At 51.2% G+C, this 27,885-nt stretch overlaps 1 pseudogene; it reads right to left on the bottom strand.

Moving 5' to 3' along the window:
* Positions 1-50: 50 nt before the first annotated feature.
* On the bottom strand, positions 51-26,653 carry LOC144129717 (chitinase-3-like protein 1; annotated as a pseudogene).
* Positions 26,654-27,885: the final 1,232 nt, after the last annotated feature.

Here is a 27,885-nt window from a genome sequence, read left to right as displayed (position 1 = left end):
CACATCATCACATTCATCCCCACTTAAGCACTGTTTCACATGTATGTGGCTCAGGCGGCCTTTGATGCTGGCTATAATACAGCATAGTGTGACAGAACGCCTTATGCATACGCAAAGTATTCTACAAGTAGCTTTAGGCTTCGATTACTTGCACAGAAAACAATTATTTAATTTGCATAGAAAAAGAGAGTGTATAAAGAAATCCTTCCGACAGAGCTGTGACCCAGCCCTGGAATAAGATATATAAGATTCAGCGTATATTCGTTTATCAACAGGCATATAAAATAAAGCAAGTGTTGCCATAACTACGCGAGCGCAAAAGAAAATTACAAGATTTGTATTTTTTGCAGGTGCCGCGTAATCTTAATATTTGGAGGCACAAAGGCATCAGTAGTCAAACGTGAAGGTTATACAAGCAAAGTAAAGCAAATGCAAAATTTCTCGAACGTTTCTAAATGAGCAGACTATTATTTTAGACTTTCTCAAAGGAAATAATATTCAAAAATTGCTTCAAATTTGAAATATTGCCATGCTAAAGTATTCATCCTAAAAAATGTGAGGTATTCTGTGCCTGAGTATTTTCTGTAATTATCACGTGTTTTGCGTTTTAGCTGTTTAAGTTACTGTCGGAGTAGTGCCTTATATAGAAAATATAGTCTTTATACTGCTCCAATGACAAAGTACTTTATGTTTTAAAAACTTCCTTTTTGACATCATCGTTGGTTTACTATTCCTTTCCGAACTTTTTTACACATTTAAAAAATGCAGGGTTTAATTGTTTCATTCCTATGGCGGTACATAACCGATATAATGTTTTACCATAGTTAGCACTGATTTTCCGAGTGCACTCTACTCCATTTTCCATAATAACTTGTTCATTAACGGCTTGAATTTATTCATTTCATGCTTGAACTAAATACCAATAAAAATAATAAAAAAAGAATAAGAGTAATAAGAATTTTTTTGCCCCAGCAAATTTGGATATATGCAGACTGGGGCCTGTAAAGCCATGAGGAGGCTTGCAGGACTAAGCCCAGAAACAACGGCGAGAGAAATATGAAGGCAGTAATTATATCATGATAAGTATACACACACTGAAACACAAATTGTTAATAACATGCACAGAGTAAAAGAAAAAGAACAGTATCGAAATCACCTGTTCTGTGCATCCTTTGGTCTTAAGATATGGCAGATTTTGACATTCGTATGTGGCGCTGACCTTTATGTAGTGTTCTGGCAGCAACTTATTTAGTCTTTAAGGCAGGATTCGAAAAGAGCCGTAGTATAACTGTTTTTCATAAAAACGTTAAATGGACGGAAGAGCAAGAAAGTTAGACACGTTTACTTGAGGGGGAAGGGGATGATCACACGCGGTACTTTTCAATACACTTTTTACAGGAGCATTCACATGATCATATCACGGTTGCGAATGAAAAAATTTCAAATATTAATGTTAATAGCGCTTTTAAGGTTTCGTTTTGTAAGCGGGCAATCGGCTGTTTTGAGATTACTAGACGGCTTTTCATGTTCTCTATTTGGCTTTCATTTTGTTGGCTATCATCAGTCTGCTTCCCTTCAACCTCACTGAAGACGGCCCGCACTAACGGGTTCATGAGTCCGCAGCGCCCCGAGTAGTCGTCGCTGCCCACGTCCCAGATGTTGACACCTCCGGGGAACATCTTCACAAGTGACGCCATCTTGCGAATGCTGATCTCGTCCTCTTACGCCATCCAGAGGTTATTCCGCGAAGCATGGGGCTTCTCGCTCTCGAGGTTCAAGGACACTGCCCAGCCAGCTTCCTGCATCAGGTGACACGTTTCTCCGTGAGACACGACGTGAACCTCCCGCGCGCTGTTCCAGGTGAGCACCTCGTTTTCCCCGGAAACTTGGACACGTGCATAAGTAACCTGAGAGAGAGATGGTGACCAGCAGCCGTCTACGGAGTACTGCGCTAGAGATCGCGCGCTTGACGGAGTCCTCGACGCTTCTCCCACATTTGCGGCCACGCTTATTGTAGAAAGCGATTTTGCTGTATTTTTTCATTAAAATATTAGTAAAAAAGACGGAAAAGATTTTTGCTAGCCCCGGCATCCGCAATCGATACTGAAGCACCTGAGCTGGGGCAGCGGAAAGAAAGGATAACAGGAAGAATGCAGAAATTAAATGAAAGAGGTGAGGAGACAGGAAGAGAGAATAGGGAGAGAAGTAAGATACACAAACTATTTACACAATAAGAAATGTGTCAAGGCTGTGCGCGTGATTAGTTCATGTTGGAGGAATTAAAACTCACGCGTACAGCACTGTGTTGGCTACAACTGGAGTGTTGCATCAAGCTATTAACGATTCAAGGTAGAACTCGCGGAGCGTAGGGTAACTCCATTTACCTACCTGACGGAGAACAGACGTGTGTTCGAGGAATGCACAGAGGCTCACCAAGGATCGCTCACGAGTGCGCGCACAGTCCTGCGGCCACAATAGCGTCTTGAGGGAGACCGGTAGTATTCCCAGCGCCCTATAGGCCGCAAGTATATCACGACGAGCATAGGCGAACGCGGCACAGTGAAGTAGCAGGTGTTCTATAGTCTTTCCACTGCGCCGCATCCGTCACACACATCACTCGTCGCGATTCCGTGACGCTACCGTCGTTCCCCGGGCCACACGCAGCCGATGCGCGCGCGGAGGATTATTACACGTTGCGACCGTGTAAGTTCGCGACAGCCGGTAATACTGTCGATGCGCTCACCTTTTGTGATGCGTGGATCGGGCTGCCACTGTCGGAGATGGTCGTGGATGACCGCACGCACGTCCTCCAGCGCAAGGAGCAGATCGCTGGCAGGTAGTTGACGTGCAGCGGTCGCGAGGTCGTCAGCTTCTTCGTTGCCGGCGATGCCGCAGTGACCGGGCACCCACTGTGCACGCACGGCACATCCTCTCTGCACGAGGCGCTCGATGCTCGAGCGAACTTCCCGCACTAGTGGGGTATCGCGGCCGTTAGATTGCAGGCTGCTGAGGGCGGCGCGGGAGTCGCACAGCAGAGCACTCTCAGGCGGCGGAGGGCCGAGGGTGAGCAGCAAGTCCAGCCAGAGCCGGATCCCCATTAACTCCGCCGTGATGGAGGAGCCCAGGAAGGTTGCGTGTTGCTGGCTGTGCAGTCGCAGGGCGGGGATGGTAGCCGCCGCTGCAAGGGAGCAGCTGTCACGGGCCACTGAGCCGTCGGTGTACACGAGGAGATGTTCGTGGAGCTCCTCGTGTATGACGGCTCTGGCCACCTGCAGCACAGCACACAGGGGTGTGCCCCGCTTTCCCGCAATGACGACGATCTCACTGTACCTCCGAGGCAGCAGGCCAGGGCGCGCAGGAGCCGTAGGGCGGTGGGCCTTGTGTCAATTGCTCATACTCGAGCAGCGCTCCGCCCTTTCGTGAGCGCGGGTGTGAGCGCATACGCTGCAGCAGCGAGCCGCCATCCGGTGCGCTGTGAAGCCGGTCGATGTGATTCAGTCCCCTGCGCACTGCTTGGAGCTGCCTCGGCCAGCGTTGCGGCGCACTGCGAGTTTTTGGGCAGGCCTAGCACACGCGCAGTGACTTTCGGTGCTGGAGCACGAGTTTCTTCTTGCACGGCTTGCGCACCGTGACGAGCGGCAGCGTAGAGAGCAGCGCCCCTAAAGCTGCGGCATTGAAGAAAGTCACAAGGGTGCGGTCGGACGCATTGGCTGCGTGGTGCATACCGTGCGTCAGTACGCCAACGTAGTCGAGAACGTTTCTTAGTCGGCGAAGCCTGACGCCTCCTCTAACGATACCCGTATCCGACGTCGCGGTCACGATAAAGAGGAGGCCGTTCTTGTGCATGACCTGCTTGAGGTGCGACAGGAAGGCAGTCGTATGCCATCGGTAGTCTCTCCCGGCTAGGAATTCGCGGCTGAGAACGAGTTCTTCGAAGTGGACGTGCAGCAGCCAGCGGACCATCTCCACCTGGGAAGTCCGGAGTACCGTGGCGCTGGGTGTCTCGTGGAAGGCTAGTCGGTTACCGTCCTTCTCGTCACTTACGGCGACTATGTACCTGAGGTGGCGGAAGGTTCTGTTCATTTCGTCGCGCAGCTCGATAAGGCGGGACTGCACCATACTGAAGGTACTATATGGTTTTCCACCTTCACCACTGAGGAAGCTGTGGGGGGAAGCAGCAGGTGTGAGCAGTAGTTACCCGGAAGGTCTGTAGGCTTGTATGGAATAATAATATTAATAATTGGTTTTTTGGGGAAAGGAAATGGCGCAGTATTTGTCTCATATATCGTTGGACACCTGAACCGCGCCGTAAGGGAAGGGATAAGAGAGGGAGTGAAATAAGAAAGGAACAATTAGGTGCCGTAGTGGAGGGCTCTGGAATAATTTCGACCACCTGGGGATCTTTAACGTGCACTGACATCGCACAGCACACGGGCGCCTTAGCGTTTTTCCTCCATAAAAACGCAGCCGCCGCGGTCGGGTTCGAACCCGGGAACTCCGGATCAGTAGTCGAGCGCCCTTACCACTGAGCCACCGCGGCGGGTTGTATGGAACGGCGCGATCATAGAATCTAGACACGTTCACGTGGCAAAGGATGGGCACAGGTTTATTCCTCTGCGAGCGGACCTTGACTGGAAAAACGGCAACGGCACTGTTGTCCTCCCTGAGGACGTCGAAGGCAATCCCGAAGACGAAGACACCAACGAACACTACGCCTCCTGCGCTGCGCAGCTTGTAGCCTCCCTCGTCTTCTTCCGCCACACCGCCCCTTGCTGTAATCGGTACCTTCTGAGTCACTTGCTGCGGTTTTCTTCTGTATAGCGCTCAATCGCAGGCATGGCTACGACGTTTGCTCTTTGAAGCATTACATGCACCACACTCTTTTTTCATATTTCCTCAGAGAGAATATTGCCGAGTTGTTAGTCAAAAATCTTTGAAACGTTTCTGCCCGAACTTAAAGCGACGGCGATAGTGCTCCAGCGTCATAAAAAAAATTGTTTTGCTACAGACAGCCTCTCATCTTGAGCCACTTTTTGGCAAGGCATGCACACGTTGATATGCAAACCCAGCGTACGCATTCTCCAGAAAGCATGCTCAAAGGTTAGGGCACTCGCCTACTGATTTGTGGTTCCTGTGTTCGAATCCGACCATGGTAGCTGCGTTTCGACGGAGGTGAACCGCTAAGCCGCCCGTGTGCTGTGCGATGTCAGATCGGGAGTACCCGGATTCGAACCCCACCGCGGTGGCCACGTTTCGATGGAGGCGAAACACAAAGGCGCAGTGTGCTGTGCGATGTCAGTGCACGTTAAAGATCCCCAGGTGGTCGAAATTATTCCGGAGCCCTCCACCACGGCACTGCTTTCTTCCGTCCTTCTCTGAGTCCCTACTTATCCCTTCACTTACGGCGCGGTTCAGGTGTGCGCCGAGATGTGAGACAGACACTGCGCCGTTTCTTTCCCTGAAAAAGTAATTCTCTGTCTCTCTGATTTCGTTTCTCATTACCAAGGTTCCGTTTGACAAAACTCCTTCGCTAGAGGCATTCCTGAATAAACGTTGCTATTCTCATTAGCTCTCATTACGGGGCTATCGTTTCGTTTGCTGTGATGAGTGGCGTGGCGTCAACGTACATTCCAATCATGTGACACTCATGCCTAGGGGAATCGTTTGTAACATTAGTCCAGAAAATAACGAGTCTTTCAAGTGTGGCATCCTTGACGATGCCGTTTGCAGCGTGTCTCGGCCACGGGTGGCTGCCACTCCCGCTCTTTAGGTGGTGCCTAGTAATGATTTATGAGGGTGAAGTGGCCCAACGATTGATGTCAGTAAGTGCAACGATGGCTTCACCAGGTAGGATTTACTTACTTGATTTGCCTTGACATTTGCCGTAACACTGGGAGTTGCCTATCTGTCAAAAGAAAATCTTAATGGCATCTTCGCACCAGTGCCATGTAAAACATTCTGCTATATAAAAATGGACTAATCTCGTATTCGTAAATAGGCGAAGAGGACTTTTTGAAGAAAGGAAAATGGGGCGCGTACATTGCTGGGTCAGTTTTTATTTGTCATGAAAAATTCTAGTCACACTATGTGGGAAGTGTTTCGTAATGTTGTGCATGTTACTTTGGCTACGGATAGCAATGAATACCGTAGTAGATACGTAGGTTTACGCACATGGCCGCTCACTACTTGCTTGTAAGAGAGCTATATTTTACTTTTGCTAGAGTAGGAGCCTTCTGGCTGGCGCTACAAATTGGCATTAAAAATGTTGCTCTGAAAGTACGACGATAGAATTTAACCCATTGACAAAGGACTAAATGCAAAGACGCAACCACTGTTCCTCTGAGTTTAATTTTGCCGTTAGCGCTGATCAGTACATAACTGCATATAACACCATAAAAATCATGGCCCGCATTGCTGGATAGCTAGGCAGTCGGAACCCTTACAGCTGTGTCGTACCGAAAACTGCGGTGTCTACGCTCTACGCTAGCGAGGGCAGCGAGGTGGACCCCAGGAATGGGATTTAGGTCGCTGGCAGCCTATTGCTACACCCAGTTGCAGCGTATATACCTGCGCTTTACTCGTTCGGCCTATAGCCGCCACATCACGCAGCATATTAATAATTGGTTTTTTGGGGAAAGGAAATGGCGCAGTATGTGTCTCACATGTCGTTGGACACCTGAACCGCGCCGTAAGGGAAGGGATAAGGGAGAGAGTGAAAGAGGAAAGGAAGAAGAAGGTGCCGTAGTGGAGGGCTCCGGAATAATTTCGACCACCTGGGATCTTTAACGTGCACTGACATCGCACAGCACACGGGCGCCTTAGCGTTTTTCCTCCATAAAAACGCAGCCGCCGCGGTCGGGTTCGAACCCGGGAACTCCGGATCAGGAGTCGAGCGCCCTAACCACTGAGCCACCGCGGCGGGTATCACGCTGCAGACAATATAGAATTCTTGACAGCAAACATTTAACCAAGATGCGGAAGGAAAGTCTAATGACCGAATGGTCAAAAACAAAAATAACGAAAATGAAAATTGGTTCTTGAGGAAAGGAAATGACGCAGTATCTGTCTTACATATCTCGGTGGACACCAAACCCCGCCGTAGAGAAAGCGATAAAGGAGGGAATTAAAGAAGAAACGAAAAAAGAGGTGCCGTAAAGTTCACCTGAGAGGGAAATATAATTTGCACTCTTCAAAAATGATGGAGTAGAAGGCTATAGCGTAAGCCCTAATTCATTCTTCTAACCGTCGGCAGGAATTCCTTGGCACTCTGCGGCGGTCAGGGTGAGACCTGTGGCATTGTGTTGGTGTTCTGCTTCCTCGGTTTGAGCAAGAAGATCTCCCAGGATTGTACGTTTCTATTCGAAAGGTTATGGAAGAGGCAGGATCTGACCATGTCGACTGGATCTGCAATGCTATTGCAGTGCGTACATTTAGGACTAAAGAATTCTGGATGCCATTTACTGTACAGTTGACGGTTTTGAAACACCCCGGTTAGCAATTTCTTCCACACGATTTCCTCTCTCCTACTGAGTTGTTTATCTGCTTTAATACGAAGCTTTACTACAGAGCTTTGCTACAGAGATTTCACTACCCCTTTTCAACCAAAATCTGCGGGGAGGAGACACACCGAATACCCACAGAAGACAGGGAACGCATACACGTGGACCCAATACCCAAGAACATGCACCCTATGTTTAACGCCAGCCGCAGACTAGCGAGAGTGGTGGCACTCGAACGGCTAAGAAACGACCCAAACACTCACTACACAGACGCAACTCCTTTCCCTAGAGGCTGAGAGCATTTGATGGTGTCGTCACTAGACGGAACCAAGCAATCACGTCTGTTACCATCCGCACCAAGAGCACGACCATTGGTGAAGCGGCTGCTATAGCACTAGCCATACTAGCGGCCGAGGTAACGCAAGAAGCTTGCCGACTGTTTCTCAGGGGCGTCCTCCCTCGGAGCGTCCTAGGCATAGTAGGAACCAACCTTCGAGAAGATCACATCATCACATGGTGCCCCGCTCGCGAAGGTGTACAGGGAGACGAACGGACGGACCGCCTGGCTCGAGGACTAATTTTCCGAGCCGCGGACACATCGACCCGGGAGGAATACCTCACACCTAGCTGCCGCAAGGTATCCTCGACAGCTAAAGACGCGCCAGGCAGACAGTGGCGCCACCCAACCCTAAACTCATACGCTAGCAATCCAGGGACTGGAGACGCCTACAAGCCAACACATATCTCAGCATACACACACTGAGCAAAATACACCCGTTGCAATACGATAACTGCTGTTCTTGGTGCAGCTACACACCAACCCTCAAACACATCACTTGGCATTGCAGAACAAAGACCAGCAGAAAGAAAAACGCTCCTCGTCACACGCAACGAACCTGAAAGGTCGCGGGAGGCAACACTCGCCCGGCAGGACCTGGGAAGCCAGCAGGCAACATTGTGGCAAGCCGAACGAGCCACTAGAGCCAGTGGGGCCTTGGAATAGGGGCTTCACCCGCAAGAACCGCAGTCTGCTATTTCAATAAAATGTTTAATACTACTTCTCCTCCTCTGCTGCTTGGTAGGTCTTACGACCTAGCTTATAAAGAGAAATTATTTCACGGAATGTTGTGAGTTCTTCGCCCGATGGAAGGTGTTCTTCGCGTGCATGCGGCGCGACAGCGGCGATCGACCGGAATGAGCCCTTGGGCGGTCGCGTGTGCCTTCTCGTTCCCTCACAGGCCCTGATGAGCCTGGGACCAGGTCAATGAATTTGCTCTGACGGTACTTCCCGTCTTTCAGAATTTTGGCGGCGGCAGCAGACATTTTTCCCGTATCATAATTATTATTAGCTGCCTTAGAGTGACTCACTATCACTCTTGTGGCAATCTGCATTATTGCTAGAGCAATGGCAACTTTTTCTGCCTCAGTTGCACTTGTGTTTTTAACGTTGCAGCACGACACTGGATCTCCTCTCTCACGAACCACTAATGATGTGTGTGCTGCATTGCTTTCGTATTCGGCAGCTTCCGTGTGGAGCGCATCGGATCTACCTCGAAATTTGCCCTGTAAGACCACAGCCCTATCTTCGCATCTACCTTCGTGAAATGCCGGATGCATGTTCTTTGGCAGCGGTGGAATTTCTAGTCTCTCCCTGGTAGCTCTAGGTACGTTATCTGTCCTCTTTGAACACAGCAAGGGTTGGAAACCCAGGCGCTCCATGATTTTTCATCCAGTTCGTTTTTTAAAACCCATTGTCTGTGACACCGTGGCGCCTTTTTGAGCTCATGCAGAGTGCTGGAGACACCTAGCCTTAGAAGTTTTACCGTTGAAGTGTTCGGAGGAAGACCTAGTGCGGTTTTGACCCCCTTTTTTGATTATGACTTCAATTTTGTCCTGTTCTGCTTTGGCCAGTTTGATTAATTTTTACCACTGGGGGATCTTAATCATGTACTAGCATCGAACAGCACAGGGGCGCCTTTTGCGTTTCGCGTGTATGTAAACGTGGCCGCTGTGCTCGGGTTTGAACCTGGGTACTAATGGTTAGATTATTAGGCAGAAATTTTCTGCAGATCGTCACTTGGTGCGTTGCAAAGAGTGTGCGCAGTCTAAATATACAGGCACCCGGGCCTGTAAGGAATATCTGAACTCAGAGATACAGCGAGTTCACACTATGCCATCACTTAGTTAACGTCTGGAACGAGCTGAAAGAACATCTACAGGGACCGTTTTATAATTTCCTTGATACGAGAGGCGTCAGATTATCTTAGCGTTCTGTAGTCAAATGATTGTTAGATATATGATTTAAATTACCACCTAGTTACAACGTGCGAAGTCAGGGCTCAATAATTAGAAAATGCGCGCTAACTTCGTTACAAAATGAGTGTTTTCACAACATTTTTATTATATATTTTATTTAAAATCAATGCAGGCCCTTTTAAGGCCCATTCAAGGGTGTTTGCAAAGCATTCTTGCAGTAAAGCCAGCATTATATATACATAAAAATATTACAGGTGCAAAGCATTTGTTTAGCCTGGTTGGCTAATGCTTTGCTTTGCCGGGTCGTCGGCATGTATAGCTGCGATGTTAGACTAAGGCTGAGGTCTCATCGAGGTTAAGCTGATCTGATATATTCACGCCGCAGTTCAAAGTTGATGAAGGCGATTATGTGCAATGCAGTTTAACCCTGGCCAGCCCACTTCCATGGGTATTTTTTTATTCGAAAAGTGTACGCCGTGGGTATGCGCTACTAAGCCTGAGGTCATCATCAACATAATGAGGCGAGATCGGCCGCGGCGATAGCATAGTGCTCCCGTGTAGTGCCCAGTGAAGCTGATCTTCTCACCCACAGTGGATCGGAAACCCAGTCGCGGCAGAACATAATGCTGCACCGTGAAGGTCACAAACGCCACATGATTCTTGGGTGGGTTTGGACGCCGCGGAGCAGTACTTAGGGCGTGAGAAGACATTTCGTAATCGCATTAGGAACACAAACTTCGGCGTACAATGACAATCATCGGCTATGAATTCTTCAAGGCTATGGGTGAAGCCGAAACATGGAAAGCAGGTATTGTTGTAAAAGACAGAAGCGCGATGCTGCTGCTGTAGGTGGTTGACGTTCCGTGAAACACGCTTGGGGCCACTGCTTTGTGTCCGATTGTTTCAAAAACGCCGGAAAATATATTTTGCGCTGCTAAAACGGCAAGGAGCAATTTTACTTAGGAAGCAACCTGCAACAAAGCATTAAGCAAAATCTCACATTCATTGAACATTCGCTCAAGGGATATGCACCAGGTTTCATATTTTACACCATGGTTCAAGGCACGCATTCATTTTGCAGTCACGCGGAACTATGATTTATGAGAAAAGGCTGAGATTCTTCGGCGGGCGCTCGAAGCGAGCGGACGTGTTTTTTAGCTCTCCGCTCCTTCGGACGCTGGGCCTAAGGCTTCGCGGCGCTGCGGCGTCTCCCCATGGAGGCCACAGACACCGTGAACGAGCGACAGCCTGCGTTCGGTGGTGACAATGAGCAACGCCGGGCAGGCCGCTCATGCTCACGATCACGGAGACGAACGCCATCCAGAGCAAAGTCGTCCAGCACCATTCGGCGAATGCCGGCCGAGATCGCTGATCTGCAGGACACGATGAGGTGCCTAACGGCGGCGCTCATCAGCACCTCGGAGAACCTCGAGTCCGTCATCGGGACCTTGGACGTGTCGCCGGCGGACCCACGCGTTCTAGCCTTGAGGGACGCCAAGGTGCTTGCTCACCAGACAAGGGACTCCATGGCGGCTCCCTCCCCGCCATTTATGGCTACCCCTGCGCATTCGGCCGCCGTTGCTACTCCTGCGGAACCGGCTGTAATGCCCTCTCCCCCTGATGCTGCTGCTGCGGGTCACCGCGGACACCTGGAACCGAGGTGAGCATGTGCACCCCGATGGACGAGTCTGTACTCAGGAAACGGCGACGCTCAGCGGGGTCCGAGGAGGAGAGGGTCGCGGGAACCAACAGGGACATCGCGGTGGCCAAGCGGGAAGCTCGAATCCTCCCCCCCCCCCCCCCCACCCCGACACTGTTCCCTCTCCCTCCACATTCGAAGGAGCAGGGCCTGCCCATCACGAGCCCCATGGAGCCAACCTCCAGCCTGCTGCTGATGCTGCTGCTGTTGCTGCTGGGGCGACGGCGTCCGGAAGAAAACCGGGTGCGACCTCACCAAATCCCGCCGCACGAGACCAGGCTGCGGCTGGGGCTTCGTCTGCTGGCAGCGAGCGCGCCCAACTCCGCGGCGCGCCGCAGCAATGCGCCGCAGACAGCGCCGACGCTGATGCTGGGGCCAGCCTGGTCCCGTGGCGCACCATCACTACCAAGGCGCAGCGGCGTCGGAGAGCTGCCCTGGAGCGAGCCGCGGCTGCCGTGGAGGTCCCGTCTAGCCTGATGGGGACGGTGCTGCTTCGGCCGGCGAACCGGAGCATCGCCTTCACCAGGGAACAGGGCTGGGAGTTGGCCGAGGAGATCGGATCCCGTCCGGGCGTCCTCGCCGTCCGGGAAACATGCGGCGGAATGTGGTGGCAGTGGACGCGGGGAGCAGCGATGCTCTACAGGCCCTGCTAGCCACGGCTGTCATCAGCGGCGTGCTGGTCGGCGCCAAGGAGCCTCCTCCTCCGGCCTGGTCTCCGGTGTGGACGGGCGCAAGACGGCGGAGGAGCTGCTAGCGGCGGCAGAGGCAACGGTGCCGATGGTATTTATTGGTTTATTTATTTCGGAATACTGTCAATCTCTTGTTGGGTTTTTTACAGGCGAGGGCAAAACATAAAAGTATTTGTTCAATGCTAATATTTTTTAGATTCAGAAATAGAGGCAAAACATAAAATACACATGACAATAATAAAAAAGCAATCGAGTGATGAAGCTGATGATAGCACTTGAATACAATAAATACAATGAGAGGAACACAGTATTACAAAATTATGAACAAGGTAATGGTGAGAGGAATGTAAGCAGAGAGCTCTCAGCGAGGGTAATAAACTTGTCTATGGTGCGCTGGGCTTTGACTGATGCATGCAAGCGATTCCAATGTTGGACAGCTTGTGGAAAAAAAGGAAAATCGGAAAGTATTACTGCAACAGAAATATTCTTCAAGGGTGAGTGCATGCTTGTGACGTGTTCCTTTAGTTGTGTTTATACGAACAAAGTCTGTGGGAGACATCTTTAATGCATTATTAAGCAGTAAATACAAAAACTTTAGACGGTGTACTTTGACACGGATGGACAACGTGTGAAGCCCAGCCTTGAGTAAAAGATATGTGGCTGAATGCATGCGTCCAAAGCAGTTGAAGATAAAGCGCACGGCTTTCCTTTGGACCATTTCAAGTGTTTTAATGTTGTTTTTAGTTTGGTGGAACTAAGCTATGTTGGCGTATTCTAAGACGGGACGGATAAAAGTGGCGTAAGCAAGAAGTTTTGCATCAGATGTTGAACGACGAAGGGCCCTTTTAAGGAAAAATAACTTGTTCATTGCTTTGCTAGCTATGCTTTGAACATGAGTAGTCCAGTTAAAGTCACAAGCTATGACTACACCCAAGCATCGATATTCAGTCACACTACGGATATTCGTGTTATTCAAAGAGTGTATATAGTCAAATTTACACTTTTTCCTTGTCATAGACATAGAGAGGGTTTTTTTTTTAAATTATTTACCATATTCCATTTATTACACCACTCTGCAATTTTTCCTAGAGTATTGTTAAGTTTTTCCTGGTCATTAGAGTCTTTTATTTCTTGGTATAGCGCGGAGACATCCGCGAATAATCGCATCTTTACATCAGTTTCATTTGATATATCGTTAATAAAAATTAGAAACAACAGCGGGGCTAAAACTGTACCTTGTGGTACTCCTGAAAGAACAGGTACTAACTTGGAGGCATGGTGGTCGTATTGCACAAATTGATAGCGGTCAGAAAGGTAATTATAAATCCATCTTACTAGTGGTCCATCACCAAATAGTTTTAATTTTAAAGTGAAGTTTAGTATGAGAGACTCGGTCAAAAGCTTTCAATTGATCCAGGAAAAGGGCATCGATATGTGACTGATTGTTGAGACGTAGTGCATTATCATGCAGAATTTCTACTAGTTGCGTAGCGGTTGACAAGCTACTTCGAAATCCGTGTTGGCTTCTGTGGAGTATGTTATTGAGTTCAACAAAATTTGTCAGAAATTTAAAATGATGTGCTCTAGTAATTTGCAGCATATACATAATACAACATTTTGGGCGAGTTGGTTACCTACATTCATTATTACAGCACAAAGACGGCACAGAACAAGAAGGGGACACAACAGCGCTGTCTTTCAACCAATTAACTGTTTTGAACAAGGGAAGCTTCCTGCCTGCCTGTCTGTACTTTGCTAAAACGTCGACACCTTCAGAGATGCAACGGTCTGCTTCGGTCTTCTCCGCGCGTCGGGAAACTTGTTTCACCATAGCCAAGAGCTCCGGTCTCGATGCTTTTGGCTCGACCGCAAACTTGGGCCCCCGGCCAAGGACTTGCCTGATGTTGTCGGGAAGGGAGATGCCCTCCATGACGTGGATTCGTTGCCCGGTAACTGGAGTCCTCTTAGGAAGAAGTGCACGAAGCGCTGGGAGGGTCTGTTGCCAAAGGAACTCGCTGGTGCGGTCATTGGACCGTTATAAATGGTGCCACTGTGCATTCGAATGTTCTGGCCCAGCTTGGAACTGTACCAAAACCTTCAGGCGCTCCTTGTGCGCTCGCACTTGCTGAAGCCATTCAGACCTGAAAATCTTGCAGAGTCTTCTCCCATTGATAGCTGAAGGTTGTACGCCGCCGAATAAGGCTGATACATCAGGTGGCCGGATTCTCTTGCGAACGCAAAACCCGAGTGAACGTGCTCGGCAAGCCGCCGCGGCGACTACTGGTATCACTTGAAAGAGATCAGGAACACATGTAAAAGAGCGCTTTGTACTAGAAATAAAGTTCCATAATACAACATTTTGTGCGAGCTGGTTACCTACATTCATTATTACAGCGCAAAGACGGCACAGAACAAGAAGGGGACACAGCAGCGCTGTTGTGTCCCCTTCTTGTCCTGTGCCGTCTTCGCGCTGTAATAATGAATGATCATATACATGTTAGTGATATCGGTCGATAATTAGCTGCAGATAAAATATTGCCTGATTTAATAATAATTTATGCACCGGAATAAATTTCGCTACTTTCCACTCAGCAGGAATGCTACACTCGTCCATTGATTTTTAATATATTGCCACATTGCTGACATTCTGCCCGCGCCACCTGGTGGCCGAACCTGTCTCCCAGCGCGTGGCCGAACGTCTTCTTTCTCTCGAATCTGTGCGGTGGTTCGGCAAGCCTTGCCCGAGAAAACGGTTGTGCTTCCCGCGTCCTCTACGTTTGTCGGTGACATTTGGTGGAGGTGCTGGGTAGTCGCATGTACGCTGACCCCGTCGAAATCCTTGACGCTTCTCCCCGACGCGCGGACGCCGCCCCTGTTCACAAAGCCAGCCGTCGCTTGCGAGGACTGCAACTCGAGTTTTAGCCACTGAAAAGGCTTGTGCGAGCTATGACTTCCACCACTGGCAGCCAGACAGGTCAGTACTCCGGCAGTGCGCAGCCGTTCGCCCTTCTCGTACCTCGGTGGCCACCATCCTTCCACAGAGGCCAGTTCGAGGATGTTGAAGATTGGCCAATTTGACCGTGTTGCTACGTTCAACTAATGGGACGACGAGTGGAAGCTGATTAATGTTAATTTCGCACTGCAAAACTCGGCGAAAACGTGGTTCGAGAACCATGAGGCATCCTTTTCTAACTGGGCAGCTTTTCGCCGTGAGCTGCACGCCACCTTCAGCTCGAACGAGCGAAAGGAAACTGTTGAAATTGTCCTTCGCTCCAGATCACAGCAGTCCAACGAGAGCGTGGCCATATTTATTGAGGACATGACCCGCCTCTTCAATCGGGCCGACCCAGCCCTGCCCGAAGCTAAAAAGGTGCGGCACCTTATGCGAGCGGCACCACTATCGGAGCCGCACGTGATGTCCTACAGGGATGCCCTGCGCCGACCTACAACCGCGCCGCAAGCGTTTCGCCCCATTTCTGAACCACGACCACCCCATCGTTACCTGCATCCCGTCGAGCAGCAGCAGGACCTGTGCCCTCCTTTCAGCAAAGCGCACGTATGGCGAACATCCAACAATCGCCCGCTCTGCTACCACTGCGGGGAGCCCGGCCATATTCTGCGGAATTGCCCGTACCGACGGATGGGTTTGAGAGGATTCCCACCGGACGCACCTCTACCGCGCTAAGGTGCAAGACCGCAGGACATAGAGGAGTACCTCGCCACTCATGTGCTGTCCCCGACCTCGCTGCGGCACCAATCGCGATCGCCGTCCCCGAGGCGCTCTGCTTCGCCCAGTCGACCCTCAGCCTGTGGTCAGTTCAGAGGCACGTCCCCTCGCCGGGAAAATTGAAGACGGCGTCCTTCGGGGGCAGGGCCGCCACCACTGCACAGAGTCAACAGCCTCCACCCGACGATTTGACGTGACGGCCCGAGCGGCGACGACCCGATCCGACGTGCTGCGAGCGATTAGTTGCTGCTAAAATTTTAGTAACCGCCGACAATCATGAAGTGACCGCACTCGTCGATACCGGCGCTGATTTTTCTGTGGTGAGCAGGCAGCTCGCCACAACCCTCCGTAAGGTTCTGACGACTTGGTGTGGACCCGTGATCTACACCGCCGGTGGCCATATAGTGACGCCGATCGGCATCTGCACCTGTCGCATCCAGATCCGCGGTCTTACTTTCACTGGTTCTTTTGCCGTGTTACGGGACTGTTCGAAAGATCTCATTTTGGGCATGGATTTCCTTCAAGAGTATGGTAGGTCATCGACCTTCGGGACCTTATGGTATCTTTTTCCGCCCAGCGAGCCGTTGACACCAACACCGAGATCAGCAGAGTAATGTTGCGCGTAAGTGACGACCACATAACAATGCCTCCGCGAGCCAACATGTTCGTCGCAGTCGAGTGTAATGACAGCTGTCACTCCCGCGCTCCTATTCCCTGCCCCACGGACGAGTCCGAGGACGATTCCGCTTGTCTCGGTGTTGTCACCACATCCACCCTTGCCCGCCAACAGAGGGACGACTACGAACTGCTGCCCCTCATCGAGTACCTCGAAGGAACCGCTCCATCACCACCTCGACTCTTCAAGCGCGGACTTTCATCGTTTTCCTTGCGTGATGCTGTCCTCTACAAAAAGAACTACGGCCCAACGGACACTGTCTACCTGCTTGTAGTGCCTACAACGCTTCGTGACGAAGTTCTGCGTGCGTACCGCGACGACCTTCCCTCGGGCCACCTCGGGTTTTCCCGCACGTTAGCGCGCATACGCCACAAGTACTACTAGCCCAGGCTTGCTGCGGTTGTCCACCGTTACGTTCGAACCTGTCGTGAGTGTCAGCGCCGGAAGACACCGCCGACTAAACCAGCCGGGCTCTTGCAGCCTATCGATCCCCCGCGGCTCCCATTTCAACAGGTCGGCACGGACTTACTCGGCCCCTTTCCGGCGTCTTCCATGGGTAACCGGTATATTGCTGTCGCCACTGACTATCTTAGCCGCTACTGTGAAACCAAGGCCCTTCCCCGTGGCACCGCCGCCGAAGTTGCACATTTTTTCATTCACAACATTGTGCTTCGTCACGGAGCCCCAGCAGTCGTATTAACTGACAGGAGAACCGCGTTTACGTCGGCACTTACGAGCGAGGTACTTCAACTCAGTGGCACCAGCCATCGCAATACTACAGCTTACCATCCGCAAACAAACGGACTGACTGAGCGACTTAACAAGCCAATTGGCGATATGCTTTCTCTGTATGTCGACGATGATCATGCAAACTAGGACCGGATACTGTCTTACATCACGTTCGCGTACAACACTGCGCTCCATGAAACGACGCGCTTCACTCCGTTACATTTGGTGCACGGTCGCGAAGCCTTGACCATGCTGGATGCCATGCTTCTTCCGGATCCTACTGCCTCTTCTGTCGTGGACGCTGAACAATTTGTTCGTGACGCCATAGCCGCTCGCCAAGTTTCTCGACAGCGAATCCGGTGCCAACATGCAACGCCGAGCGCTACAACCTCAGCCGCAGGGAGGTGATTTACACTCCCGGTGACCAAGTCTGGGTGTGGAGTTCGATCCGTTTGCTAGCGCAGTCTGAGAAGCTTCTTCGCCGTTACTTTGGTCCATACCAGGTGTTACGCCACCTCAGCGCAATGACCTGCGAGGTGCTCCTTCAAAGAACGGTCCGGTCGCCTCGACAACCAAAGACCGAAGTAGTCCACGTGCGCGAATGAAGGCGTATTACTCCCCTTAGCCCCTTTCCACAAAGACACTCACGCCAATACCTGGAAGCCTTAGGTATGTTTTTCCCCCATCGCGTGCGGCATCGAGTCGATGCCTCTTGGAAGGGAGGGGGGCAATGCCACATTGGATGGATGGGTGGATGGATACGGCTGAACCCTTTAAATCTGGCGGTGGCCGAACCTGTCTATTATCGCGTGGCCGAATGTCTTCTTTCTCTCGAATGTGTCCGGCGGTTCGGCAAGCTTCTCCAGAGAAAACGGTTGTGCTTCCCGCGTCCTCTACGTTTGTCGGTGACAATATCAGGCAGAGGTATTTACTTATAGGCTCGGCATACCGCTTGTGAAATTTTTTCGGGATTAAATATGGTCCATCACATTTCTTATCTATGTTTAACCACATCATAAGCACTCCGGCCTAGGATATTGGTGGATTCCCTTTCAGCGTGGTCTTACATTCGAATGAAAAGGTAAGGTCAAAGCAGTCGTCATCTGTGAACACTGACTGAAAGTGATTGTTAAAGGTGAATGCCTTCGGTGTATTTTGTCTTGCTGCTTGTGTTTTGGAAACTAAGGTATCTCCATAATTTGCCTGGTGCTGATTTTATGAAGCCATTAAGTGTGGTATTAAAATAAGGCAGTTTAGCAGTCTTAATTTTTCTTTTTAATAGGTTAGTTAGAGAGTGAAGGCGAGTAAGGTAGTTTGGAACCGGGCGTATTTTGTTCGATTTTCTTAGTCGTTTGATTTTACGCTTGAGGGGAATAGCATCGCGTGTTATACATGGATTCTTTTTTTGTGCAATTTGTTACTGTGGGAATGAAATTGTCAATACAATGCCGGACATAAACCTTAAAACTTGCCCATACCTGATCAATGGTTGACGAATCATCCACACACAGTTCAAGAAAGTTGGCGTATTCATGAACAAGATATGTCATAATGGCTGCGTCATTTGCCTTTCCAAATGCTAATATCGGTGAACTTTTTTTTTTGACAGCGAAAGGAACACGAAAAGGCAAAGTGCACAACATAAGTTTATGTTCTGACAAACCTATTATTTCAGTGTCTATTGTGGTTGATCGAAAATAATCACTAACGAAACCCAGATCGAGAATCGAGCTGGACGACCCTTGAATGCGAGTAGTTGTGTGGACAAGTTGATTCAAGTTAAATGCATATATAATGTCCGAGAGAGTAATATTAAAAAGTAATCTCTGGATATAAGAGCTCCACTCCGGTTCCGAAATATTGAAGTCCCCAGCCAAGATAATTTTGTCACTTGATATGTGCAGGTGCATGTTATCAAGTAAGGGAACCAGGCCCTCTGGGTCAGCGTTGGGTGGCCTCTAGACAGCGCCTACATGCAGAACGTATCCTTCTATGTTTAGTTTGCACCAAATGCTTTCGACGTTCGGTACATCAGGCATAGGCATGAAATATAAATCATCCTTCAAGATAATAGCCACACCCCCGCCTTTTGATGCTCTATCTTCGCGCAGAATAGCATAACCTGGCGCAACAACTTCATTATCTGAAACGTTAGAGTGAAGCCACGTTTCCGATATAGTGACCACGTCCGGACTCAGTGCTATCAAAAAAGCTTCTAAGCATTCCACCTTGTTGACAAGACTTCGCGCGTTTAAGTTTAGAAGGGTTACATTTGATGAGATCGCGTGGTTCTGCGGACTGAGCTGGATTCTTCGTCGCTTTTTGGTTTTATCTCAACCATTAAGTCGCTTTCTGGGTCCCATGCAAAAAGGTGGCCAGAGATGCAAATTTTATCGTAAGTTAGCATTACCTTCTCCTTCCGGTCATGATTTTCTTTAATTTTATAGCAAAACTTTTTCCTTATGTCATGAACATTGCGTGAAAGAGCTTCGCCAATGGAGTATTTGGTATTTTTCAGCTTCTTGTTATTTTGAAGGATTTTTGCTTTGTCTCTGTAGTCATGCAACTTAAAAATGACGGGTCTAATATAAGTGTCATCATCTGGTTTTGGTCTACCAAGTCAATGAATTCGATCTATTCCCTGCAATGTCAACATCAATAATGTCTTTCAGAATTCCATATACAACTGCCTCCTGAAGCGTTTCAGGGGATTCTTCCTTAGGTTCACTCAAGCCGTAAACAATCATATTGCACCGACGACTCCTATTTTCAAGATCATCAAGTTTCTTGGCCTAAGTATCCACGCGCTGCTTAATGACGGTCACTTTCTTCACACACTCTGAGACTTGTTTTTTAAGTACACCAATCCTCTCAAGTGTTTGTCTATCGCGGATAGTTTTTGGGTGGTTACTGTTTTGCCCTTTTTAATTTCTTGTATGTCAGCTGCGATTGCTTTCAACTGGGCTTCTAGCGACGTGTCCCCTGGACAGGGATTTGATTCAACATCTCCCCCAAGAAGCAGTAAAGCCGCTAATCGCAAAAAATTCAAAAATAGGCCGTGGGGCGACAGCACGAGCAGGCAAACATCATTACTGCGGTAACACTTTCCATATCGTCTGCTCACCTGGACGAAGAACAGAAACGAATTTGAGGCCATGATCCTCGCGTTGCCGAAATGCCCACAACCTAAAGCTACTTGGAAGCCATCTTTTAACTGGTTGCTGTCGTTGACGACCGGCCTTGCAGTTCCAAAGTTGAAAAATTGGCGCCGCTTGGAACGCTGGTTTGTCTCTCGATAAAAGGCATCAGAATGATCGGACGAGTGACCCAGTAGCCGTTGGGAGCCGGGAAGTGCATCAGCGGTGCAGCATGCTCCGTTGTCGGTCCTGGTGCCAGCAACAACCAAGCAAAACCTGGGCGAAGAACAGAAACGGATTTGAGGCCATGATCCTCGCGCTGCCGCCGTGCCCACTGATAGGCGTCTTGGTCGGGCAGCACACTCGCTCTCTGTTTTGCGGCGCCGACACTACCGGCGTTCATCACCATATTGAAGCGCACGCTCGCGGTCCGTCCGTACCGTCCCCGACCACTCTAGTTTGCCAAGTGCGCCAGCCTGGGGCATGCCACTGAGGTGTGTCGTGCTCCTGCCTGATGCACGCGCTGTGGCGGGCCGCACGAGCCTGCTACCTGCGCGAGAAAGCCCCGCTGCATTAACTACGGGGGGCGGCACGCAGCCATTGACCCAGCGTGCGCGCTGACACACCTCAATGAAACCAACTGTGGCCGCAACACTCTCAACTATATCAAAGACTTCCTGACCGATCGAGCCGCACTAATCAGAATCCAAGAGGAAGAATTTGGTCCGTATCAAACGAGTACGCGGGGGACACCACAAGGCGCGGTGCTATCCTCCCTACTCTTTAATTTGGCGATGCTCCATCTCCCAGACAAGTTGAATGGTAGCGAAGGCATACGGCAGGCATGCGCTGTATGCCGATGATATCACGATCTGGGCTACAGAGGGAAACTTAGGGCGCAAGGAGGAGTGCCTGCAAACAGCCGCTCATGTAGTGGATCGCTACGCAGGGCACTGTGGTCTCCAATGCGCACCCAAAAAGTCTGAAGTGCACCTTAGGGCATCCCCTAAGGACACTACCCAAATACATCTCTCCTTATCAAGTGGCCCCATACACGAGTCCAAAGAGTTTCGAATACTCGGGCTCTTCATCCATAACCAAAGAAGAGTAGGCACAACATTGCACAAACTCCGCAAAGTTGGAGACCAAGTAGGCGGTATGGTCCGTCGCGTCTCCAAGAAGAGAGGGGGCTTGCGAAGCAGGGATGCCGTGCGGCTGGCCCATGCTTTCGTAATCAGCCGAATCCTCTATTCGGTCCCTTATCTACCGTTGCGGAAACACAACGAAGACAAAGTTGAGGTAATACTACGCAAAATGATTAAGAGGGCACTCCAATGCGAGAACACTTTTCAGGAACTCAAGGAAGCCCATCTCACAAATCAATACTCGAGGCTGGCCCAAACGAAGTCGAGTCGGCACTTGTTGGCCCGCCTTCACATCCAACATGATTTTCACATTCAGGAGCGGGTCCGAGTGCCCGAACTCTGGAGACACGCCGTCAGAGTTCGACCCCTACCCACTTATATGGACAAAGAGGATCATAGTGGTCGTCGTCAGGCTTGGGCGGAAGCCTTAGCGCACCACTATAGGCAACAAACATGGTATCTTTTACGTAGATGTAGCTGGGCGTACCCACGGGGGATGGTACACGGCCGCGGTCATACATAAAGAAATACAGGTGGATGGTGGATGGCTTTCCTTTCGAGGCCCAGGCACAACACAAGCTAATGAGGTTGCCATCGCCCTAGCTGCTTCTCATTCAAAATCCAAACACATAATAACAGACTCACGTTCGGCATGTCGCAATTATGAGACTGGCTGGATAACTCCATTAGCTGAACGAATACTAAGAAACTGCAGCCGGGATACCGATCCTACACCCCGCTACCTGGTTTGGACTCCTGGCCATCAGGGCCTAGCAGGAAACGAAGCTGCAGAAGCGGCGGCCCGAGCACTCATTCACCGGGCGTTCCCATTCGCTCCTGAGCACCTGGAACCTGAAGGTAGCTACTTACTCTCCTTCAAAGCTATCACATCCTATTATAAGGATAGGCATCGCCTCTACCCGGCCCCTGCAAAGATACTGGGGAAAGCAAACGAACGCGTTCTACTCAGATTATCCACGAACACAATACTGTGCCCGGCAGTACTAAAACACTTCGATCCCGCGTTCACTGGCAGGTGCAAACACTGTGGGGAGGTGGCTGACACCCACGACTTGGTTTGGGCTTGCCAGCGCAACTCAGCTCTCTCCCCCCACTCCAACCTTACCAGAGAGAAATGGGAGGCGGCCCTGCTTGGCTGTTCGGACCTTCAGTCCAAAAAGGCTTTGGTCAACAGGGCTAAGCTGGCGGCTTCGACCAATGGGGTCCCGGAATAAGGACTCCACCCATTGCGGGGCTCTTTAAAGAGCCTCACCTCTTTCATTAACTAAAAGCTTTTCACCACCACCACCGCACTGGCAGCGAGAGCATGCGTCACGTGGCCACTTTAATGGCCACATCCATGGCACCGATGTCCAGGCGGGTTGTCCGAGGCGTCGCCCAGGCCAAAACAGCGGCCCCAGCCCAGCAACATCATCATACGCCGGGAGCGCTTTCATATGCGCAGGCCGTCTGGGGGGCACCCCAGCAGCAGCCATCCAAGCAACGGCAGCGCCGGCAGCGGCAGCGGCGATCTGGTTTCCCAACGTCCCATACAGCGCGGCCCGAGCCTGCGGCCGCTTCTCATGTCCAGCCTCCTGACGCACGGGACGCAGAGATCACGCGCCTAAAGCTGGCGTTGCGCGCCCTCAGCGCAGTTTTCCCTGAGGGCAACAATGGACACCGGCCTTGCTTACAAGCAGCGGGTGCTCCAGCACAGGTAAGCCAACATGATGGCTAGCCGCCGGGCTCCCTCCCGCATACAATCCATCCTGCAGTGGAACGTGCGCTAACTTGCGGAGCGTTACGCCGAAATGCGAGTTCGCATCGCACATGTAGGATTCGCCGGAAGTTATCGCGTTGCAGGAGACGTACCTACGTTCATATGACGGGGAGCCCCAGATGCGGCTACCTGGCTGCATTGGCTACCACTCAGCCACCACGTGCGAGTAACACACCTGTGCCGCAGTGCCCTGTTGTGACATATCTCATCGCCCTGGGAAATCAAGGTGCGCGATATACGTGAGGCAAGACGTCCAGCACATCCTCGTCGGCTCTGCAGCGGCGGCATCTGACGCCCAAAAGTGCGTGATGGTGACGTGGTGGTGCATGGTGGTGGCGTCGGTGGTTTTGACACGTCGGTGGCCAGTGTTTACGCGCGTCCAGCTGTGGCGTGGAACGCGCTGTGTTTTCGCGCTGTGTCTTCGTGCTGTGTTTTCGTGCTCTGTCTTCGTGCTCTGTCCCGCGCCAAATCATCTGTGGTGATTTTAACGCCCACCAAGGTGCGTGGGGCAGTGTGCGACACTCTGTGTGTGGCGACGACCTGCACGACGCAGGAACGCTGGTGGGACTCACCCCCTCGAACACCGGCGAGAACACCTTTCGACGACGCGGAACAAGCGGCTCTTGCATCGACGTTGCCTTCGCATCCAGTGGCATCGAGGCGACAAGGCGCCGATCACTATCTCTCTGGGGCTCGGATCATTACTCCATCCTAATCGATCGCACTGCGCTGGAGGCGCGCCCCAACCGTGCCTACTCCATTACCAACTGGAGTGCGTTCAGGCGGGTGGTCGACGACGCGGCGGCCACTGGCGCAGATTTGTTTTCAAGTCTAGTCCGAAGCGCTCTCGCAGCCACCCAACGAGCAGAGTTAAGGGCAGAGCAGCCCACACCTGATAAGAAGCTGCTCAATCTGCGCGAGAAGAGAGATCGCGCAGAGCGACGGGCGCGACGGACTGACAGAGCCGACGACTAGACTGTCTACAACCGCTTGGACGCGGCAGCGCGCGCCACTCCAACAAGCTATACCGCTGGCAGTGGGCTTCACTATGCCAAAAAATGGAGGCAGATGTCAGCTCGCGGAGGCTGCTTGACATCCTGCGCCGCATCACCGAACCACAGGCAAACCGTCGATCGCTGGCCGCCCTCGCAAGCTCCAGCGGGTCAGCTTTGAAGAGTTGGCACCGCGGTTTGCCGATCGGTTCGCGCCGCCCGCCCCGCAAACGCAGCTAGCATAGCTGCTCCTGAGAGCCCCAGAAGCGACGCCAGTCCCTCGCCCGTCGCCTCGGAAAGTCCATGTGATGCGCCGTTCACCGCGGCGGAACTGAACAATGTGCTGCAGCGCTGCCGCCGCCGCTCGGCACTCGGACCGGAAGGGGTGACATACCTGATGCTGCAAAACCTCAATGCGCAGGAACGACAGATCCTCCTGCAGCAGATAAACCTGGTGTGGGAACGCGGGGAGCTACCGGAGGATTGGGGAACCACGGTCGTTTGTCCCATCCGAAAAGCAGGGCACCCACTTACGGAGCTGAGCGGATACCGGCCAGTGGCATTAACATCCGCGGCAGGTAAGCTCATGAAGCATATGGTGTTGCAGCGTCTGAACGAGCGGGCTGCGGAAGCTGATTTGTTTGACGAGCGGCAGACGGGTTACCGTGGGATGCGGTGCACTGCTGATTCTATATCGGACGTTGTTACAGCGCTGAAGCATGCCAGGATGGCAGGCCAGGTTGGGCTGCTGCTACTGCTGGACGTCTCGGGCACTTGTGACAACGTTCACAGCGCACCAATTTTCGAGGTGCCTGAGGGGGCCGATGTGAGCGGGCGCCTTTTGCGATACGTTCATGGCTTCCTGAGCGGGCGAACCATTCGCTTACTAGTAGGGGGTAAGCTCTGCAAGCCTCGCCCTGTAGACATGGGCGTGCCGCAGGGCTCTGTCCTATCACCATTTCTGTTTAATGTGGCCATGTCGGTGGTGCCGGCCTCCCTCCCTACGAGCGGTCGACACCATGTGTACATGTCCATATATGCAGACGACGTAGCTCTGTGGGGTCGGGGACAACCGGGCGAGGCGTTCCGCGTGCGGGAGTGCCTTCAGGGAGCCCTGACCGCAATCGATGCAAGCTTGCGCGGCCTTTGTCATTCGCTGACCGCGGACAAATCGGTGGCCACGGCCTGCGTTTCGCGCTCGCGCGCGCACCTTGTGCCACTGTCACTGGACGGGACTCCAATTCCTTGGCGTAAATCGGTACGGTACCTTGGCCGAGACATCGACCGGCGCCTTTCCTTCCGCCACGCGGCGACCAAGGCCTGTGTGCAGATGAAGAAGATCACCGCCACCGTGCACAAGCTCAACGCTGGAGGCCAGGGCATATCCCAGCACAGCACACGGGCGCCTCAGCGTTTTTCCTCCATAAAAACGCAGCCGCCGCGGTCGGGTTCGAACCCGGGAAGTCCGGATCAGTAGTGCTGTGCGATGTCAGTGCACGTTAAAGATCCCCAGGTGGTCGAAGTTATTCCGGAGCCCTCCACTACGGCACCTATTCTTCCTTTCTTTCACTCACTCCTTTATTCCTTCTCTTACGGCGCGGTTCAGGTGTCCAAAGATATGAGACAGATACTGCGCCATTTCCTTTCCCCAAAAAACCAATTATTATTAATTATTATTATAGTCGAGCGCCGTAACCACTGAGCCACCGCGGCGGGTATATGTCTCACTTCTCAGTAAACACTTCAACCACTCCTTGAGGCAGGTCAGGAATCGCAAACTCTAAATTGGTTTTTGGGGAAAGGAAATGGCGCAGCATGTCTCTCATATCTCGTCGACACCTGAACCGTGCCTTAAAGGAAGGGATAAAGGAGGGACTTAAACTGAAAAGGAAGAAGGGTGCAGTGGTTAGTGGAGGGCTCCGGAAACAATTTTGGCCACCTGGTGATCTTTAACCGGCACTGACATCACACAGAACATGGGCGCCCTTGCGTTTCGCCTCCAAGCAGGTTTGGTTGGAAGAAGTAAAAAAAATGGAGGACGCTTAGGCTTCGCCTTTAAGAGTGGAACGCGACATCGTGTTGAAGCGCAGCCAGGGAGTCCTCGGAACGCCAATTCCCGTTCGGAGCGACGCCTAGGCCATTGGACAAATCACTCGGCGAGGTTTCGCCTTTAGCCTACTATATTCTAAAGCTGGTAGTAAAGGAATCGGACCCTTCACCACAACCCATATTTTGGACTCCCGGTCGTCAGGGCCTTAGATGTAAGGCGGCTGCGGGCGCGGCCGCCCGGACGCGTACCCACCTGGCACCTCATCCAGGCTCATCCGTGTTATAGATTAGGCAACCGCTTCGGCGGCTCAGAGAAATTAAGGAATTCTATTGTGAATGCCATCGGCTTTTTCCGGTCCCTGCTAAAGGTCTGAGTAGAGCCGCTGAGCGCTCTCTCAGGCGCCCACAGACGAACATTTTGTTGTGCCAAGCAATAACAAAAATTTTGACCCCAAAAATGATGTGCGCTGTCCTCACTGTGGGGAAGTGTCCGAAAACGTCCTCCTCGCTTGAGCCAGTCAGAAAAATTCTTCCCGTCCCCCAAGCCCTTCCTGAGAGGCATGGGAGGCAGGCCTGCTCAAGAACTTGGGGCTGGTGACTTAAAGGGCTCAAGTCCAAAAGTTGTGAGTAGCGGCCTCGTCCAGCGGGGTCTCCGACTAAAAACTCTACCTATGTAAAGGATCATTTTTAGCCTGCAAACTGTCTTCATTGAATAAAAAAATTGCTGGTGGTCTAGCTGCGGTCAACCCTGGTCGAAAGCGGAATGCTGCATCTCTCTGGCTACGTTTGTGGTCGAGCGAGTGGCAGTTTCTATAGAGAGCCATACTGACACACACACAGTAGTCGGCACTCGGTAATATTTCATTTGTTAAACATCTTGATTTTCTCGAAATGACGTCGACCCAGACGTCCGGCAGTCAGCTGTCGATTTTGCCACTGAAGGAACAATGAAAAGGAAAATGCAGGGAGCTGCCGGCTGCGTAAACTTGAGGAGGAGGAGAAAAACCTTTAATAAGAGCATAAAACTGGGCGGGTTCTGTAGGAGAACTCATTGTCGCCATGAGAATCCGGCCCCTCTCAACCAGCGGTTGATAGTCGAGGGGACTATGAAGGGTTGCCTCTGCGCTCATATGTCGGATCAGGATTGCTGTCTTAGTTTGGGTTTTCTTGGAATTCCCAAACTGTGCGAAATAGTGTGCCAACTTCTCCACAGAAGGAGCAGGTAAAATCGTAGGTGTCTGGATGCAATTTACTCATCAAGTAGGGATTGGGCACAGCATTAGTTTGTAGTCGCCTGATTATGTACTCTTCAAATTTGCTGTGTTTTGTGAGGAAGAAGATATAGCCTTCTTATGATCTTATAGTACCAGTAATATCTGTGTAGCTTGGTAAGGATGAGGGGTTGTAAACTGTGTCAGAGAGTTCCTCAAGTTTGCGTCTGTTTAGAAAACTGGTGCACCTCATATCAAGAGATAGTCGCAGTGGCTGTGAAGCTTCACAAGGCAAC

This window comes from Amblyomma americanum, chromosome 4 (genome assembly GCF_052857255.1).
Source record: "Amblyomma americanum isolate KBUSLIRL-KWMA chromosome 4, ASM5285725v1, whole genome shotgun sequence".
Lineage (NCBI taxonomy): Eukaryota > Metazoa > Arthropoda > Arachnida > Ixodida > Ixodidae > Amblyomma > Amblyomma americanum.
This window is presented reverse-complemented; position numbering and strand designations above follow the sequence as displayed.